Consider the following 19684-nt stretch of genomic DNA (forward strand, 5'->3'; position numbering starts at 1 on the left):
GCGCTGAAACAAGGGTGGTCGTTGCCCACACAAATCAGACTCAAGAAGCATGACTTTCAGCGCGAATCCACATTGGGCCCAGCTGTTCAATATGGGGGGAAACTCTTGGTCCGCGCCATTGACCGGTTCCGGGCAATGATTATGCATCTGTGTCTGGGGCGCAGGAAAAGATCACCTCGTCTACACCTCACTGGGGCAACGTAGTACCAGGAACAAGCAGTCAAATCCAAAGGCCATTGTAGGAATAGAAACCTCTCACCGCAGGCCCCGGTGTCCCAAAAGAAACTTCCAATATGGCCGGGAACCCAATGGTGTGGGAACTCGTCTGGAGGTGCCCAAATAGCCCTCAGCGTTAGCCATCCATCGCACACTCGGCGCCAGGCTCAACTGGGGTAGACTCCTCGCTCTCACCTCTGTTGTATGCGCAGGGGGTCTTAGCAGAGGCTTTTTTCGGTGGTATATGTGCAACTCCTTCTCCTCTTCCCACCGCGTGTGGAGAAACCGCACTTTTAATCGTGTCACCTCTCCTGCGTTGTTCCCTCCTGCAGTCGCCTGCAGGGGTATATCGTACCTTCTAGTGTCCGTTTGCCCCCCTCATTCGGTGCTTTTGAGTTAAGTTTTTGCAGCCACCGGGTCGCCATTTTGCTCACTCGCTTCACGCTCCCCCTCCGGGGTGTATCAGCGATATTCTCCCCATCACAGGCACCTCTGTACCACCGCTGTTGCTGTGCCCTTCACTTTCCCTTTTGTTGTCCTAGTGATGGGTCAAGTGATGACCAGGACAGTCCGACTGAACCCAACATTTGTCCTTCTGGGGCTTCTGGATGCATAGGGAGGGAATTGCCATAATGGGTGGCTTCTTGGACTGGGCCTCATCATTGCAAAGAGGGATATTGCACAACACTGGTGCTCTAGAATGGTCCCGCCATTACTCCAATAGGCTCGGGGAAATGATTTTGCAGCAGCTGCAGAAAAATTTGTCTACAAATCCAGGGGGCGCCCAGAAAAAGCCATAAAATATGGGGTGAATGGTTGGCGTATTAGGAGTCTCTGTCTCCTGGGATGCAGTTCCTCTATGATATACTTCTTCATTTACTCCAGCTGGGAACTGTGAGGTTTGGGCTTATTTCAGCACAGTTGTTTTTTGATTGTTGTATACCTTTTATTATGTAACCTTAAAATCAATAAACAGATTTATTTAAAAAAAAGAATTACTGAAAGACATCCAAGTCCACTTGGTTTTCCTTTGAACAGTGACCACTGTGCTAAATCCAAAATGCATGTTTTAAGTTTTTTTATGGATGATATATATCCTCTTATCTGCTTTTTATGTTGTGTTACTTCACACAACTTGCACTGTTTGTCCTTTTTCTTCTGATAAAGCTTTCTCATTTAAATTTGTACTATAATTGTGTCCTGCCAGCTAGTGCATTAACCTGAAGTCCTTGTAATAGGCCAAATTAGCTGGAATGTTGAGTTACAGTGAGAGAATGATGGTCATAGTCAAGGCGAGGATAGCGTGCAGGGGCCAGCAGTTTGACCAGGTTCAAGGGTTCAATGTTCTAGAAAGCCATCTTGAAAAGACGAGATTCCAAGACAGCTTGCAATTCCCAGCTTCCAGCTATCAATGTCTGGGTTGCTCTTGTTGCAGGCAGCTGGGCTCGAAACCCACGGGCTGAACTGGCAGGAGACATAGCTCTCTCTTTGGATGGATTGACAAGGCCAAGCAGGTGGCCACACTTTGAATGTGGCATTTATAGCCCATTAATCATGTGGCGAATGCTTTCTGCCAATCACAGGACAGTCTCCATCAGGAAACAGAGGTCCCTAATTTGTCAGCAGTCAACATAAAAACAAAAAGGAAATACCTGACTCTCTGGCAGGTAACAAGTACCACAGAAAAGGGAGGCCTTTAGCTGATTGCTCAGAAGTGCATATTGTTTTAAGAAAAATCCCAGATATTTATAATTCATTAAACAGACTTGTTTACAGTGCACACACACTAAAGTGTTTAACATGCCTATTAAATTAAACACTCAGCACAGCATGTAAAGAATGAAGTATATATCAGCATAAATGGCACCTGCATAATTGGAAAATAGTGATGACAGCGAGGAACATATAGTACAGACAGAGCTGGGTATGACAAGCATGTATCATTATCTTTCATCTACTTCTTCAGGCCACACAATACAGCCTTAGGACCAGTCATTAGGAGTTCTACTACTCCAGTGCTGTAGAGCACTAAGCCCCAGGAATCCTGGGATGCTTTAATAAGGCTGAAGCCTTCTCCCAGGGAATTCCTGTCTGGGTCCCTAGAAACGAAAGGGTGGTATGCTTATATTACTTTTGGGAAACTGCTGCAACTCTTTTAATACATTGGTGGTGCCCCTGCCTGCTTTTGGATACCACAGAAGCCACAGGATATCCGATAAATCTGTGCAGGGCATTACAGGGGGCTCTTCACGGGGGCTATTGAATGTTTGATAAGCATCCGGCCGCTGTGCGGTATCGTGCTGCATAAGTCTTATTTTGTTATTGTCCTTTCCTTCTCACTATGTTGGAGCTGCGAGGGGAGTCCACTCCTGCCCTCCCATCCAGCTCCTTGCTTGGCTGACTTTGTCTCATGCAGGCGCATGACCCTACATGTTAATTTATCCACCGACTCCTTGTAGGCCAGCTGACGCCGAAGCTGGCTTCCCTGCTCCCTTCAAGTCATTGGCATAGGGATCAGGGGGCAGCAGCCTCACATAGAGAGTGCGGTGGCACTCCCCTCTCCTTCTCACAGCAGAGTCTGGGCATGGTGTCCAAGGTCCTCTTCTGCCTCTTTTGCATCGGGACCTGGTGAATGTGGTCACTGGGGCTGAATGAGCCTCTGGGAAGGGGGCCCCATGCACCAAGCCCCCTACCCTTATATAATATATAAATAGGTTTGTGTGGATCCCCGGGGGATTGGCCATCCCCAGCGAGACAGGCCCTCCCCAGGTGTAATTCCTGGAAATACATTGGAGTGCCATGTGCTCTTTTGCTTTACCCGTTGGCATGCTTAAATGGGAAATCTTCACAGGTTGGGCCTGCATTCCTTGATCTTGGGATCCTTTTGCTCCTTGTAGACTGCCCTAGCTTCACGAACATTTTAGCAGGCTCTTTTAAGGAGCACACTTTGCACCAGCCTTGTCATCCGCTTTGCTCTCCACAAGCCTCTTGGCCATCTTTCAGGGCAGTGGAGTCCAAATCTTTCATAAACTGATGCTCAGGAGGACATAATTAGCCATCGCCACTGGCCCCGGAAAGAGCCAGCTTGTCCTGGGGACAGGCAAAGTCCTTAGTCTAACAGGAGTATCAGGTGGTTACTTCTCCAGGCTTTTCATGATTCTGGTGGCATTATCATCCAGGTCCAGAGCCTTGCTCACTGTCTCTCCCTTGTGCAGGGGTATTTAATTGAGGATGGAAAGTTCTAGATGCGAGGCAGCCCTGGTCAATCCTAAAATGCCACATAATTCCTCCACTCCTGTCCCAAACCTCCTGCACTGTATTCTGGGACAATACAATATGACACCGTCAAGACTTCTCTGTGAAGAGCTTCACTGAGGGACTTAGCATCCCCCACAGCTGGTATCATTGTCAGGTACCTTTCCACCAAAAACCTCAAAGGGATCCTTTCCTGTGTTGACTCCAAATGTCTGGGCTTCCTCGTTTGTTCAGCGTGCCTTTGCCGTCCCAACCCAGGTGCAGTGTGGCAGATAATGTTCATGATAATGATGCAGGTTTTTCTCCCCATCCTTTCTGCTCAGGAAATCACTGATAATATCTCGCTTTTTTGGGGACTGCTTGTAATTCTCATCTGTTGTTTCCGCAGGAGCAAGATGCAAGATGTAAGATCTGAAGCAAGGTCCCAACTTCCCACATCCACCAAAGCCAGCACAACAGACTAAACGTCACCATCAGGTATGGATAGTCTAATGGGATGGTCCTTATGATTCCTGTAAAGATCCCTCTCCCACTCAGAGATGATCAGCTTCAAATCCAATTAATGCTAAATTATTAATATCAAATAAAGATCAGGAGAAAACCAAAAAGCATATTCTCCCGGAATAAATAAGGATAGAAAAATAAAAATATACACAAAAAATATGCAGGGCTATAATGCCAAGAAAATAAATCAACCCGTTAGGATATCAAGAGACTAAGATTATATTGATCTTTCTTATAGCCATCAAGTAGTGGAAGCAAGGGAACAAAATCTTCATGCACTGTGTAAACGATATCAGATAAATATTTAGTATACAATAATGCAAATCAATATAAAATTTTACTGACTTGGAGACCGTAGATTCTTTGTGGGTAATCAATTCCTTATTCCTTATATTTTGCAGGAATCAAGGTGAAGGCCCCCGTGGTCTCAGGTGAACATATTCAGTCAGGGAAATGGTGAGTGAATGCCACCGCAGCTTTCAGTGAACTCCTGAAGTGAAGAAACTGAGTGAAGGCCCCCCTTGGCTTTCAATGAACCGTTGAAGTAAGAAGTAGGTGAAGGCCCCCGGGGCAGGACGGAAGAGCTGCATGCGTCGACTAGAAAGTGAAGCGCTCTTCCAACCTGTTCAGCCCCTTTTGTTCCTGTCTTGCTCTGCCGCACACGCAATCGAGAGCAGAGCAAACCCGACAGCACCCCCCCCCCTTAAAACACCCCCACAGGTTTGTGCTTACATGGATAGCGCCTGTGGAAGAGATGTAACAGTTGAGGGGCATGGACATGTCCAGCAGGGTCCCACGTAAGGTTCTCTGGACCATACCCTTTCCAATGAACCAGGTACTGCAAATGACGTCTTACTCTATGGGAATCCATTATTACCTCCACTTCATATTCAGGGTCTTCATCAACCAAAACTGGGGGAGATTGAACAGGTAAACACGTTCCTGGAACTACTGGTTTCAACAAAGACACATGAAAAACCAGGTGGATTTTGAAAGAGGAAGGGAGGTCCAATTTCATGGGCACTGCATTGACAATCTTTATGATAGCATAGGGACCAATAAACGAGGTTTGAAGTTTTGCGCTTCCTTCACTGCTATGCTGTGTGTGGACAACCACATGTCTCCAAGAGCATAGTTAGGGGGTGGCCAGCGATGGAGATCTGCATTCTCCTTGTACATGCTTTTAGCTTTGTTTAGATTCGTTTGGGCTGGCTTTTGTGTTTCATGAAGGTGATCTATAAATTCTAGAGCAGCAGGGATAGGTGTGAAAACAGGTGGAGGCAAAAGTAGATAACGAGGATTAAATCCATAATTCCAGAAGAAAGGAGAATAACCAATAGATTCATGTTTCCCATTATAGTAAGAAAACTCAGCCGCCCATAAAAATGTATCCCAATCAGCTGTGAAAATAAGCAGTTGACACCTTAGATATTTTTCCAAACATTGGTTTACTCTCTACGTCTGACCGTTTTTCTTTGAAGATGATGGGCAGCCGAAAGACGCATATCAATGTGTAATAAGGACCCTAATCCCATCTAGACCATGTAACCTTACTATGTGTTGTAAGAATATGGTAGCCAACTCTTTAGATCTAGGCAGTGTTTTCAAAGGAACAAAATGTGCCATTTTGGTTAACATCTCCACTACCACCAGAACAACAGTAAACCCTTGAATAGTTTTTGGTAACTCTAAAATAAAATCCATGGAGGTGGAATGCCATGGAGTGGGGGGTGTAGGCATGGGCCTCAACAATCCAGCTGGGACCTGGTGAGAACTTTTGCTCTAAGCACAAACTTGACAATGTTGAATCTACTGCTGGGTATTCTGAACCATAGTGGGTCACCAAAAGGATCTTCTGAGAAGTTCAATGGTTTTCTTGTAACCTGGGTGCCCCATTCATTTGTGAGAGCGGTGCCATTCAAAAACTTTTTGTTGTAGAGGTTTAGTAGGAAGTACCAGACCTCCTTGGATGTACAGGAGGTCTTGTATTCTTACACCAGTGTGTTTCTGTACTAAGCCTTCAACTTCTCGGCAACCTTGTGCCTGTAACATCTCTCTCAAATAAGCTTGCTCTGAACATACAGCCCTCAAAAAATGTGTTCTTGTGTGTTGGAAATGGCCCTTTTTGCAGGGTTATCCCTAAACTTTTTGCTTTTTCCTCCTAATTTTTCCTGACCTGTTTGTGTTGGTTTTAGGACTCTGGGCACTTTACCACTGCCAATCAGTGCTAAAGTGCATATGCTCTCTGTGTAAACTGTGTTATGGATTGGTGTTTCCATGATTGGCCTATTTGATTTATGTGTCAGTCCCTAGTAAAGTGCACTGCGAGTGCCAGGGCCTATGAATCAAATGCTGTTGGTGGGCTGTAGCACCGGGTTGTGCCACCCACGCAAACAGCCCATAAAGTGTAACTCTGGCCTGCCATTGCAGAGCCTGTGTGCAGCCTGGGGCTGCCATGTCAACTTGGCAAGTGCACCCACTTGCCAGTCCCTAAACCTTGCCTTTTCTACATGTTAGTCACCCCTAAGGTTGACCCAAGGTGCCCCTGAGGGCAGGGTGCATTGTATGTGAAAGGTAGGACATGCCCTGTTGTGTGTGGCATGTCCTGATAGTGAATTACAGCCTACTTCGTTTTTACTATTGCAAGGCTAACTGTTCTCCATAGGCCAGAATGGGCAGTTTGAATATAACATCCTATAATCCTAACTGAGCCAGGGAACATGGTAGAAATTCGAGTTTAGTATGCCTGAACTCAGAATGATAAAATAAATCTTTTAGTGAAGATGGTTTTAACATTCTGTGTTTGAAAATATCACTTTTAGAAAGTAGGTATTTTCTGACCTAACCATCCAGCCTGCCTATGTTAGCTTGTGTATTGTCTGTCTGGTTTGTGAGTGACCGGGGCTGGGGGAAACTCCAGGAGACAGGTTGAGTCAGCACCGGGCTGAACAGACCTATCTGCACATAGATGGGTGGGAGGAGTCGCACCTGGGTCTGAATAGGGCTGTGCCTGCCTTCCACAATGCTGGCTCCACCTTCTTTGGTGCGTCTGATGACCCTGGCCTATACTGACAAAGGAAGAAGGTGCACACTGGCAGAATGCACCCAGAACTGGTTTGAACTAGGTACAGGACCCTCTGCCTTCAGAGGATAAATGATTTGCTGGTATAAATATTGGGGCCCAGACCCCAGAACTTTAGATTACTTCTGAACTAAGGAACCTGCCAGAAAGAAGAACCGGGAAAGCTGGAGGAGGAGTACTGCCCCTATGCTGCGTGTTGTGGGGTTGGCCTGCAGTGGTTGCTTCTGTCTTGGGTAGGGAAAGGACTGTATTGTGCTTTCATCATCTTGCTGTTAAGAGTTTTCTCCAAGGGCTTGAAGTAGAGCTTGCCTCCTGTTGGAAGTCTCAGGGATAGAAAAGACTTCAGTGAACTTGCTGGAATCAAGGAACCTGCCAAGGAGAAGAGCTCCCAGGAGGAGTAGTGCCCCTTTGCTGTGTTGTTGCTTTGTTGGGTTGGCCTGCAGCTGCTGCTTCTGTCTTGGGCAGTGAAAGGACTGGACTGAACTTTCTCTACTTGTGCTGAGTATCTCCAATGGCCTGAAAATGAGCTGGCCTCCTGTTAAGAAGTCTCAGGGACTGCAAAGACTTTACCAACCTCTGGGTACCGCTGTTTTAGTAGGCACAGAGAAGAGGGAACGGCAACTGACTCTGTCACCGACTTTGTCACTGGCATTGTGTCCCGAAGGCACCCCAGGCCGCACTCTCTCGCCCTGCACCGCATGCCTTGGTCTCACCGACGGCGTCTGCACGCTCGTCACTGTGCTGCTGCCTGCACCGCATCGAGAGGACACCGCAGCCCGCACCGCCTCGCTTCACTTCGCTGGCCTGGTCTTACCAACATGATCGCCGCTAGCTCGACACCCGTGGCCGCCTCGTCATGCACAGCTGTCCGGATCCGCCAGCGCCCATTCCCGCCAACCGGCTCTGTTGCGTGCATCGCAACCTGCCAGCACCGCATCGAGCACTGTCTCGCCCTGCACCGCAAGCCTTGGTCTCACCAACTCTGTCTGCACAATCGTCACTGAGCCGCTGCCTGGACCGCATCGAGAGGACACGGCGCCCTTCACCTGCTTCCACTTTGCACCATACCCGCGACGGACGCCACGACCGGCTCTGTCACCTGCACCGCAACTTGCCAGCACCACATCGAGCACCGTCTCACCCTGCACCACAAGCCTTGGTCTCACCGACGCCACCTGGACGATCGTCACCGAGCCGCTGCTCGCACCGCATCGAGAGGACATTGCGCCTTGCACCGCTTCCACTTTGCATCGCAACCGCGACAGATGCCAAGACCGACTCGCACGCCCGTGTGAGCCACACTAAGAAAGGTACTGTGAATGAGTCTGTTCACGCTGTTGGTGACCCGTACCGACGCGGTCAGCGGGAACGGCAAGACTCTGTTTTTTTCAGCCTCGGGCTAGACTCGTACTGAGCTACCGACTCCTACGAACTGTGTTTTCAACGTGTTTTTGCAATTTAAAGGCATCTTGAGAAGTAACTATTTTTGAAGTACTGCATTGTGGATTCTTTATCGTATTTGGTCTTGTTTTAAGTATATAAAAATATTGGTTATTTTTCTAAACTGGTGTGGCGTCCTTTTGTAGTGCTTACATTGTATTACCGTTGGTTTTGTGCAAATGCTTTACACACTGCCTCTAAGATAAGCTTGACTACTCGTGCCAAGCTACCAAGGGGGTGAGCAGGGGTTATTTTAGGAGTGTAACTCCCTTATCCTGACTAGGAAGAAGGGTCCCTATTTGTACAAAGGTGCAAGCCATGGCCAACTAGAGACCCCCATTTCTAACATTGGTTTTCAGCGGTGAGGATAGGACTTGTGTTTGCACTTGACTTACAGTGATTGGTGTGCACTACTACCATATCGCAGACCATTACGTACCACATACTGCTTCTTTTTCTGTTTGGCCTATTTTTGATCTTGACAGTTTGAACTTGCTACTTCAACATGCATGAATCTAGAGCATCATCAATTGCATCAATTGAAATTGCCTTTGAGGAGGATAGGTCGGACTCCTACAACGTAAAGGAATTCAAAGCGATTTGCAAGAACCTGAAAGTCCAGGTCAGAGGCCTCACCAGGAAGGATGAGCTACAAAAGGCGCTGAGGAGCTGGGTAGCAGCCAGACATGCCAGTGGGCAATCTGGTGATCTCGGTGGAGAGGCAGAGGAGCCTATTTTTAGGGTGGATGTGCTTTTGGGAGGGGGGGAACCCTCCAGGCCAGGCAGCAGTGGCCTGAACCCGGAGGAGCTGGAGGACAGGCGGGAAGCAAGGATGTTTTAGTTGGAAAAGCTCCGGATGGAGAGGGAAATGGAAGACAAAAGAATAGCCATGGAGGAAATGAAGATGATCTTGAATCATGAGCTAAAAATGAGAGAGCTGGATTGGGAAGCCGGTAGGGCTTTGTGCAGCCCAGATGGTGGCAGCAAAAATGTAGTGGCCAGCACTGAGAGTGAGGTTCACGCACACACAGATTTGGGGCCCTGCTTCCAGGAGGGGGTTGACATACACCAGGGGGTTCAGGATTGTGAGGTTACTCCACTGGTTCGCAGTGTCCCTGAGGTGGATTTGGAAACTGGCACAGGGGATCATATTCCTGGTAGTGGGAGGGACACTCTACTGACTCTTGATGAGAGGTGCAGGGAGAGGGGTTTCCCCATGATAGAAGTTCTGGTAAGTGAGTATGGAGACCAGTAAGAAGAGTATGGGTTGAGAGACAGCAACAGTCAGACACTGTCTCACCAGTCTTGTGAGAATGATTTGGGGTACTTTTCTGAGGCACTGGATGGTTGGGTGAAGGGTAGTATGGTTAACACCTGTGTGGGGCTGTGTGATTCAATTGTTGGAGAGCATATTTTAGGTCCCTGTTTTCCAGAGCTATGCTAACACCCGGTGGAGTGTGAGTTCTCTGACCCCAGGGAGGTTGCACTGGAGACAGACCTTTTGGTGGATTCCAGAAGGTCTGGAGAAGCATCTGGGGTGACCCGGAAGGAAGTGGCTTAGGTATTTCCCAACCAAGGGTGGTGGGAAAGGTTTGTGGTAGCTCAGATAGGTCCCCGTGTCGTGGGAAGGGTGTAGGGACTCACGTCCTGTCTCCGCGGAGAAGGAGTGGGAAGGGGTTGAGGCCCAAGCTGCCCGAAACCTGATCCCTGAGGCTGGGTGGTTCAATGAGGGAACACCAGGTGGGGAGCCTAGGCTGTACTGAAAGGCCACCCATTGAGGGGGATCCCCTAGTGTCTGGGAGACTGGGGGGACGGCTGTAAGCAGCACCCCACCGGTTCTGGTGTCTGGCAGCACTGCTCCAGTTAGGAGGGTGCATGAGTCCAGACAAAAGGGTGAGAGGGGACGCCGTCCCCAGTGGAAGGACTAGTGGGTCAGGGGTTGCCAGCTCTGAGGTCAGAGCACCCCAGAACTGACCCTGGTGAGGCCACTTCTGGCCTGGAGGGTCTTCATGCTCTGTCAGGTGGACAGGAGGCTGGAGACCTGCGCCAGGCAGACTCTCGCACAACTCATGAGGAGTGTGTTTCCCTTGGGGGGGTTGGTGTATTCCCCCAGAAGTCCTGGGTTTGCCAGGCACAGGTCCAGCCTAAGGGTACAGACCCTGGGTCGGAGGGCCAGGTTCAGGATGTCCCCCCTGACCTGGAGGGAGGGGTGACTGCTAACAGTCCCCCTACCAGTTTGTCTTCTGGGGGTGCCGCTTCAGGTGGGAGGGTACAGAGCCCCAGGGAGAAGGACGGGGTGTGGGAGAGCCCACCCCAGTCTCCTGTCCAGCCACAGGGTACAGACCCTGGACTGGTGGGTCAGTGCAAGGATGTCATCCCTGATCTGACAAGAGGGAGAGTGGACAAAGTGTGCCAGGCACCTGGGGCTACCGCCCCCCACTCTCTGACACCACGGAGGTTAGAGAGCCCTGAGAGGCATAAGGCCTGGGTCTCCCCACTGACAACTGTCCATAGCCACTTTGGCTTGCTGTCCTGGTGGACAGGGTTGCCCCTGGGAGGGGGCCAGGAGTCACACCCCGGGGTTGGACTGGGCCACACCACTGTGTTGGCCATGTGGGCACTGTCAGCCTGTTGGGACAAATCTGTAAGCAAAGTAAGTTTAGGCGCTGCACAGATGGGGTTCACAGGTGAGGAGAAGGGTTCCCCATGGGTCAGCTTAGTGGGCCCTGAGAGTATGGATAGAGGGATCCAACTAGGTTCAGGAAGGCATAGAACGGGAAGGAAACCCTGCTGTTGCGGGCCAGGTTCCATGTTCCATCGCCCCAAGCAGGAAAATCCATCGAGGTATGGATTGGTCTAACCTGGCTTTAGGCTGGAAGAGGGTTCTGTTGGAAATGGACCCTTTTGCAGGGTTGTCCCTAAACGTTTTGCTTTTTCCTCCTATTTTTACCTGACCTGTTTGTGTTGGTTTTAGGACTCTGGGCACTTTCCCACTGCCAATCAATGCTAAAGTGCATATGCTCTCTGTGTAAACTGTGTTATGGATTGGTGTTTACATGATTGGCCTATTTGATTTATGTGTCAGTCCCTAGTAAAGTGCACTGCGAGTGCCAGGGCCTATAAATCAAATGCTGTTGGTGGGCTGCAGCACTGGATTGTGCCACCCACACAAACAGCCCGTGAAGTGTAACTCTGGCCTGCCATTGCAGAGCCTGTGTGCAGCCTGGGGCTGCCGACTTGGCAAGTGCACCCACTTGCCAGTCCCTAAACCTTCCCTTTTCTACATGTTAGTCACCCCTAAGGTAGGCCCAAGGTACCTCTGTGGGCAGAGTGCATTGTATGTGAAAGGTAGGACATGCCCTGGTGTGGGTGGCATGTCCTGATAGTGAATTACAGCCTACTTCGTTTTTCACTATTGCAAGGCTACCTGTTCCCCATAGGCCAGAATGGGCAGTTTGATTATAACATCCTATAATCCTAACTGACCCAGGGAACATGGTAGAAATTTGAGTTTAGTATGCCTGAACTCAGAATGATAAAACACATATTTTAGTGAAGATGGTTTTAATATTCTGTGTTTGAAAATATCACTTTTAGAAAGTAGGTATTTTCTGACCCAACCATCTAGCCTGCCTCTGCTAGCTTGTGTATTGTCTGTCTGGTTTGTGAGTGACAGGGGCTGGGGGAGACTCCAGGAGACCGGGTTAGTCAGCACAGGGCTGAATAGACCTATCTGCATATAGATGGATGGGAGGAGTCACACCTGGATCTGAATAGAGCTGGGCCTGCCTTCCACAATGCTGGCTCCACCTCCTGTGGTGTGTCTGATGACCCTGGCCTACACTGACAAAGGAAGAAGGTACACACTGGCAGAATGAACCCAGAACTGGTTTGAACTAGGTACAAAGGATTTGCTGGTATAAATATTGGGGACCAGACCCCAGAACCTTAGATTACTTCCGAACTAAGGAACCTGCCAGGAAGAAGTGCCGGGAAAGCTGGAGGAGGAGTACTGCTCCTATGCTGCGTGTTGTGGGGTTGGCCTACAGTGGTTGCTTCTTTCTTGGGTAGGGAAAGGACTGGACTGTGCTTTCATCATCCTGCTGTTAGAGTTTTCTCCAAGGGCTTGAAGTAGAGCTTGTCTCCTGTTGGAAGTCTCAGGGATGGAAAAGACTTCAGAGAACTAGCTGGAATCAAGGAACCTGCCAAGGAGAAGAGCTGGAAGAGCTGCCAGGAGGAGTAGTGCCCCTTTGCTGTGTTGTTGCTTTGTTGGGTTGACCTGCAGATGCTGCTTCTGTCTTGGGAAGTGAAAGGACTGAACTGAACTTTCTCTACTTGTGCTGAGTATCTTCAAGGGTCTGAAACCGAGCTGGCCTCCTGTTAAGAAGTCTGAGGGACTGCAAAGACTTCACCAACCTCTGGGTACCACTCCTAGGACCGCTGTTTCAGTTGCCACAGAGAAGAGGGAACCGCCAACGACTCTGTCACTGACTCAGTTGCTGGCCTTGTGTCCCAAAGGCACCGCAGGCCGCACAGTCTCGCCCTGCACTGCAAGCCTTGGTCCCACCGACGATATCTGCACGATCGTCACCGAGCCGCTGCCTGCATTGCATCGAGAGGACACCGTAGCCCGCACCGCCTCGCTTCACTTCGCTGGCCTGGTCTCACCGATGCAATCGCCGCTGGCTCGACACCCGCGACCACCTTGTCACGCACAGCTGTCTGGCTCCGCCAGTGCCCATTCCCGCCAACCGGCTCTGTTGCTTGCATCGCAACCTGCCAGCACCGCATCGAACACCGTCCCGCCCTGCACCGCAATCCTTGGTCTCACCGACGCCGTCTGCACGATCGTCACCGAGCCGCTGCCTGCACCTCATCGAGAGGACACCGCGCCCTGCACTGCTTCCACTTTGCACCGTAATCGCGACGGACGCCACGACCGGCTCTGTCACCTGCCCCACAACCTGTCAGCACCGTATCGAGCACCGTCTCGCCCTGCAGCACAAGACTTGGTCTCACCGATGCTGTCTGGACGATTGTCACCAAGCCGCTGCTTGCACCTCATCGAGAGGACATCGTGCCTTGACCCGCTTCCACTTTGCATCGCAACCGCGACGGATGCCAAGACCGACTCACACCCCATGTGAGCCGCACTAAGAAAGGTACTGTTAACAAGTCTGTTCACGCTGTTGCAGGCCCGTACCGACGCGGTCAGTGGGAATGGCGAGACTCCGTTGTTTTCATCCTTGCGGTAGGCTCGGACCGAGCTACTGACTCGTATGAACTGTGTTTTCAACGTATTTTTGCATTTTAAAGACATCTTGAGAGATCTTGGGTAGAGGAGTTGGCCTAACGGCTAGGGCGGTCGTCCTCGAATCTGGGGAACTGGGTTTGAGTCTCGGCAACAACGCTGAACATCCTGTGATTCCAGGCAAATCACTTAATCTCCCCGTGCCTAACAACAACAACAAAAATAATGAATGTGTCCTCATGTAAAGCAACTGGTGCTATGTAAAGCGCTCTGATACCCGATTCGGGTCAAGTTTGCGCTATATAAAACTCTAAAATAAAAACATTTAAAAAAAACTATTTTTGAAGTACTGTATTTTGGATTCTTTGTCATATTTGGTCTTGTTTTAAGTATATAAAAATATTGGCTATTTTTCTAAACTGGTGTGGTGGCCTTTTGTAGTGCTTACATTGTATTACTGTTGGTTTTGTGCTAATGCTTTACACACTGCCTCTAAGGTAAGCCTGACTGCTCGTGCCAAGCTACCAAGGGACTGAGCAGGGGTTCTTTTAGGAGTGTAACTCCCTTATCCTAACTAGGAAGAAGGGTCCCTATTTGGACAAAGGTGCAAGCCCTGGCCAACTAGAGACCTCCATTTCTAATATTGTGCTATAATAAGGGGGTGATCCATTTGATTTACCACTTCTTCATAGCCATATCGCGATAAGATATCTGCTTTACCATGTTTTTTCCTGCCTGAAACTGTATAACAAAATCAAAGTCACTAAAGTAATGTGTCCAGCACTGTTGCCGCATAGAGAGAGCTCTAGCTGCCTTCAAGAACTGTAGGTTCCTATGGACAGTAAAAACGGTCACCATATGCAAAGCGCCCAACAGATACTGGTGACATTCCTCGAAGGCACGTTTTATGGCTAGTAATTCTCTGTCACCCACAGAATAGTTTTGTTCCGCTGTGTTCAATTTATGGGAATAGAAAGCCACAGAATGTAAATGACCTGTTTCTTTATCTCTTTGTGAAAGAATATCCCCAATGGCAACTTGAGATGCATCTGCTTCCATTATAAATGATTGCGATGAATCAGGATGTTTTAAAATAGGGGAGGTAATTAATACTTTTTTTTGTTTAGTAAAGGCTTCTTCATCCGCAGAAGACCAGCAAAAGGAAACCCCCTTTTTTCAACAGCTTAGTGATTGGGGTTGCCAGAGTCGCAAAAGTATCAATAAAACGTCGATAGAAGTTAGCAAAGCCCAAGAAGCTCTGTACTCCCTTGATATAAGTAGGGGAAGGCCAAAGCAAGATGGCTATTATAGGAATACATTATTACCCCCTCAGAAGATAGCACATATCCCAAAAATGTCACTGTTGTGTTCTTATCAGGAAATGATGGAGAAAGGATAAAACATGATTTTGAGCCAGGAGTTGGTAGACAATTAATCTCAATCTACTCAAAGAGCTTGTCTCCATAGACTTCGGGCTCTTCACTTTCCCGACTCACTACTTTTTGACTTTACCGGACAGTTACATAAGAAGTGTCCTTGGTTTCCACAGTATAGGTACAAATTCTCATCCCTGCGTCACTGTCTCTCTTCATCAATCAGAGGGCCCGAACACTACCTATTTGCATAGGCTCAGGTTCTTCCGTACCTTTTTTCAACTTTTGCTCTCTTGTCTTTACACATAACAAATTTGGGTTTAACACACCCATTCTTTTGCCTCCACTCATGTAACGGATGATCCAATTTAACTACGAGGTCAATAAGAGCATTATAGGGCTCTGGGAGATCTACTACTTGCACAAATATGTCTTTAAGTTTGTGTTTAAGCCCTTTGAAAAAAGAGCACTCGTTTGGCCTCTGGCCACCCTGCCTCAGCCATCATTCGATTGAAACTAGATATATGTGTTGTTAAATCTTTGGACCCTTGTTTTAGATGTAAAACTTCGGTGTTTACAGATTGCCAGTTAAACAACTTGTATAATTCGGATTTGAACTCTGCATAGTTGTAAGGGGTAATTTTGCTCTACTAACAGTAGAGGCTGTTACTAGACCCGGGTAGTGGGGCGGGGGCAGGGGTGATGGAAAAAGTGGGAAAAAAAACCACTTACCTGTAATGGCCGGCCTGCTTCCACCTCTCCTTCATCCTCTTCTTCCTGACCCTGGTCCCACAGATGGAAGTGCCCGGCCCACAACCTCTTGATAGCCAATCACAACACTGCAATGCAGCATTGTGATTGGTCTGAGCTCCGTGGATCGACGCTCAGCCCGGGAATGGGGGCCTGGGCATGTTCGCCATGCAGGCTGTAATGCAACCTGCAGGGAGAAGATGCCAAGTGTGCATGAATGTTTGGCCGGCCCGAGAGGGCAGGCCAAAAAGTCATGTGCACTTAGGAGTGGGCAAACCACTCCTCCCCTGCTCGTCTGCGTCGGAGCAGCCCCGCCCAGAACGCAAAGCTGCAGCAGAAGGAAACATAAAATGATAAAAACATAAGTTATTATCATTTTATGTTTCCTTTACTTCACTGCTGTGAAGCAGTGGGACAACGCCCCTGCCTTAGCGGAGCAGCAGCCACTGTCTACTAATGGGCTCGACCAAGAGGCAGCTGTTCCTCCTAAGTATGACAAAACAAATGCTACTTTAGCTTGTTCAGTGGGAAAACAAGATGCCTTACACATGAAGTGCAATTTGCATTGATTGATAAAAGTAGTGAACTTGGCAGGGTCCCCCAAAATTCGCTCAGGAGGAGCTAGGGGTCAAACATGGATATTCAGTTTGTTGCAGACAAATCAATTGCTACTGCTCACTATGGTACATTACACATTACAAAAACAGAGAAGCCAGAGATGAAAGAAATGTGGGAGGAGATTTATGCAGAAGAGTCCTAGCAAGAAATTGTACAGCTTCACCTTGAAGATGCTTCCCTTTAGAGAGATTGGATCCTATGAGTGCTCGAATCGTTTGAGCTCGGCCAGTTTATTCTCAAAGTCAAGAGGAATCATTTGGGTAAGCCTAGACCTAGCCAGAACACAGAACAGAGTATTTAAGCCTTCCCCAGAAATCCAATGCTTTGCTGAGTTTCTGCCAGAAAGTACTGATATTGTCAAAATAAATATGTTGGATACATTTTATCCAAGGAGTCCACATCTGGAAAGTGTATGCCTGTATGGAATACTACAATACTACATACTTAAAAGTAATGTTACAGAAAATATAGATGAAAAAAAGTATGCAGTTATGGGATGTGATGGATATTTGGTCAAATATACTGAATGAAATCTTATTAACCATCGAAAACTCGGTTGCCAGACTCCAGATGAGAGAGAGTTTTTCTATTTAGCACTTCTGCATCTGCTCAAGCCTCGGCGTGCTGAAACAGAATTACTTGGAGATTTTGACTGCTACGAAGAGTCTTTCAATGCTATTAAAGACAGCATTCAGTGTTCAGTCACTGACCATGTCATGAATGATGTAATATGTGGCGTCATCAGCAGTGCATTGCGGGGGCGTGAGTTATAGTTAGCTGAACTAACTATAACGGCCGAATATCTCTGTTTTGTACGAGTAAAATGTCCAACTAACTATAACATCCCTGAAACCTGTGTTTTTTTTCAGTGAATATATATATATATATATATATATATATATATATATATATATATATTAGTTATAGTTAGGACCGTGTTTCCATAGGAAATCTCAAAATTCTATTTTAAATAACTTTGGCGCCGGTTGACGAATCTTCGCGAAAGTTTCAAAACTAATGGGGCGCTCTGCTCAGCTCCTACCCTGAAAGTCTCGGGGGGATTCGTCAAGCGGGGGCCGAGAAAAAAGGGGGGTCCCATAACGCGTTTTCCCCATGCATTTTCCCATAGGACCTTTAGTCGAAGGTACAGCCCGAACGGCTGAACAGAATTACTTGAAATTTGGCAGAGAGGTAGTCCTCAGGTCAGGGATGTGCCTTTTGCATATATGGAGTCAATCTCTTCAGTAGTTCCTGACAAAATTGCAGTTAAAAGCACATACATATCTATAGCCGCGCACCGTGCGCACACCGTGCGCGCACCCTAACGTGCGCGAGCGGAATTCTGATTGGTTGTTACATGTCAGTCAACGTTCGAATCGGTCGAAATCAGGAAGTGTCGGCCGCCATTTTGTTTGTTTTCAGTGCAAGAGTGGAAAAGGAAGGTGGCGAACGTGAAAAGGGGGCAGGGTAGAGAGTTTCTGACCCCCTAGCCTTTGTCAGGGGGTCCCTGAAGGACCCCGAAGGCAGAAAAAAACATTGACATTTTTTTTTTTTAAATCGCGGGGGTGTGCGCACGGTGAAAAACCATAAAAAAATATATAAAAAAATAATAATACATACATAACTTAGCATTTAAAAAAACGTACAAATTCACTGAAAAAACCATAGGTTTCACACACGTTATAGTTAGGAATTAGCATTTAAAAAACCTTGCAAATTCACTTAAAAAACCATAGGTTTCACACATGTTATAGTTAGGTGGATATTTCACTCGTAAAAAACCAATGAAAAAAAACCAATGAAATTCCACCGTTATAGTTAGTTCAGATAACTATAACTCGCGCGACCGCCACTATCACAAGGATGATGTCATCAGTGATGTCAAGAGTGATGCCACTGACCATGTCATGAGTGATGTAATATGTGACGTCATGAGCAGAGGATTGCAGGCGCGCGTGTTATAGTTAGGATTGCGCCTGCAATCCTCTGCTCATGACGTCACATATTACATCACTCATGACATGGTCAGTGGCATCACTCTTGACATCACTGATGACATCATCCTTGTGATAGTGGCGGTCGCGCGAGTTATAGTTATCTGAACTAACTATAACGGTGGAATTTCATTGGTTTTTTACGAGTGAAATATCCACCTAACTATAACATGTGTGAAACCTATGGTTTTTTAAGTGAATTTATATATATATGTATTACAGCCAAAGTTCAATAAAGCGCACACTTGAACAGTCCACAGCGAGTGCAAAAAAGAGTTTATTACTCAGACGATACACGTTTCGGCAGTAAACTGCCTTGATCACACGCTTAGACAACAACATTACCGTGCATACATAGATAACAACATCAAAAAAGTACTGATATTAACAATGAGTCGAGGCCCTGAGTTACTATGGCGGCCATTTTGAAGTGTATATCATTTACCGAAATTCATACTCTGAGTAGATTACCATCACGCTTAGCAGTTTGACCTGTATGATGTTAAGCAGCCTATATTAACATACCAAATAAACAGACAGTGCTGTACAAGCCCAAGTGTACGTGATAAGTACAGTGGGACAATTGTAACTGTAAGCCATGTTATATATTGTTGGTTTCTAGACCTAACATCAATTCTGGTTGTGGTACAAAATTACTCCAAATGGAATTAGGGCTAAAATAAATGTATATGAATGAGTACATAATGCAGACTGCACTATAAGCAATTGACCTATATGGTGTCTTTCAATTTATATAAATAAACACCCAATATAGTACAAGCCCTAATGTTCACAATAAATACAATAGACAGTTGTAGATGTATATGTCATGTGTACATTGTTACATTCGCCGAGTGGCCATTCCATATAAAATTGAAGCAAGGCTCCTAGAAGCCATGAATTGGCGTTATGTGATCATTTCATAATAAACAGGTACAAATGAGTGTTGCAAATGGCATCAACGTAACACTTTGTATATGACATTGCCGATTATCAAGCCCTGGTATCCCAAGGCCACTATTTCATTCGCCAAGTGGCAAAATTAAAACAGTCCGTACAAAAACAGTCCGTACAAAAACATAAACTTTCATAGTGATAGACCAACACCAGACTCTAGACAGTAAATTCAAAGTGAACTGGAAAAATAAATAAAGTTTTTCTTATCTTGTCCAATGTGCAAAGACCAGGAACAGGGGAGAAA

General features: G+C 47.2%; 1 long non-coding RNA gene across 1 annotated transcript in view; it reads left to right on the forward strand.

Moving 5' to 3' along the window:
- Positions 1–3868: 3868 nt before the first annotated feature.
- LOC146865776 (uncharacterized) overlaps positions 3869–19684 on the forward strand; it is a 105434-nt gene continuing 89618 nt past the window's right edge. The window contains exons 1-2 of the long non-coding RNA XR_014976698.1: positions 3869–3948; positions 4377–4431. This is a non-coding gene — a long non-coding RNA (uncharacterized LOC146865776). The remainder of the gene's footprint in view (positions 3949–4376; positions 4432–19684) is intronic.

The sequence above is a fragment of the Triturus cristatus genome, chromosome 2_1 (genome assembly GCF_964204655.1).
Source record: "Triturus cristatus chromosome 2_1, aTriCri1.1, whole genome shotgun sequence".
NCBI lineage: Eukaryota > Metazoa > Chordata > Amphibia > Caudata > Salamandridae > Triturus > Triturus cristatus.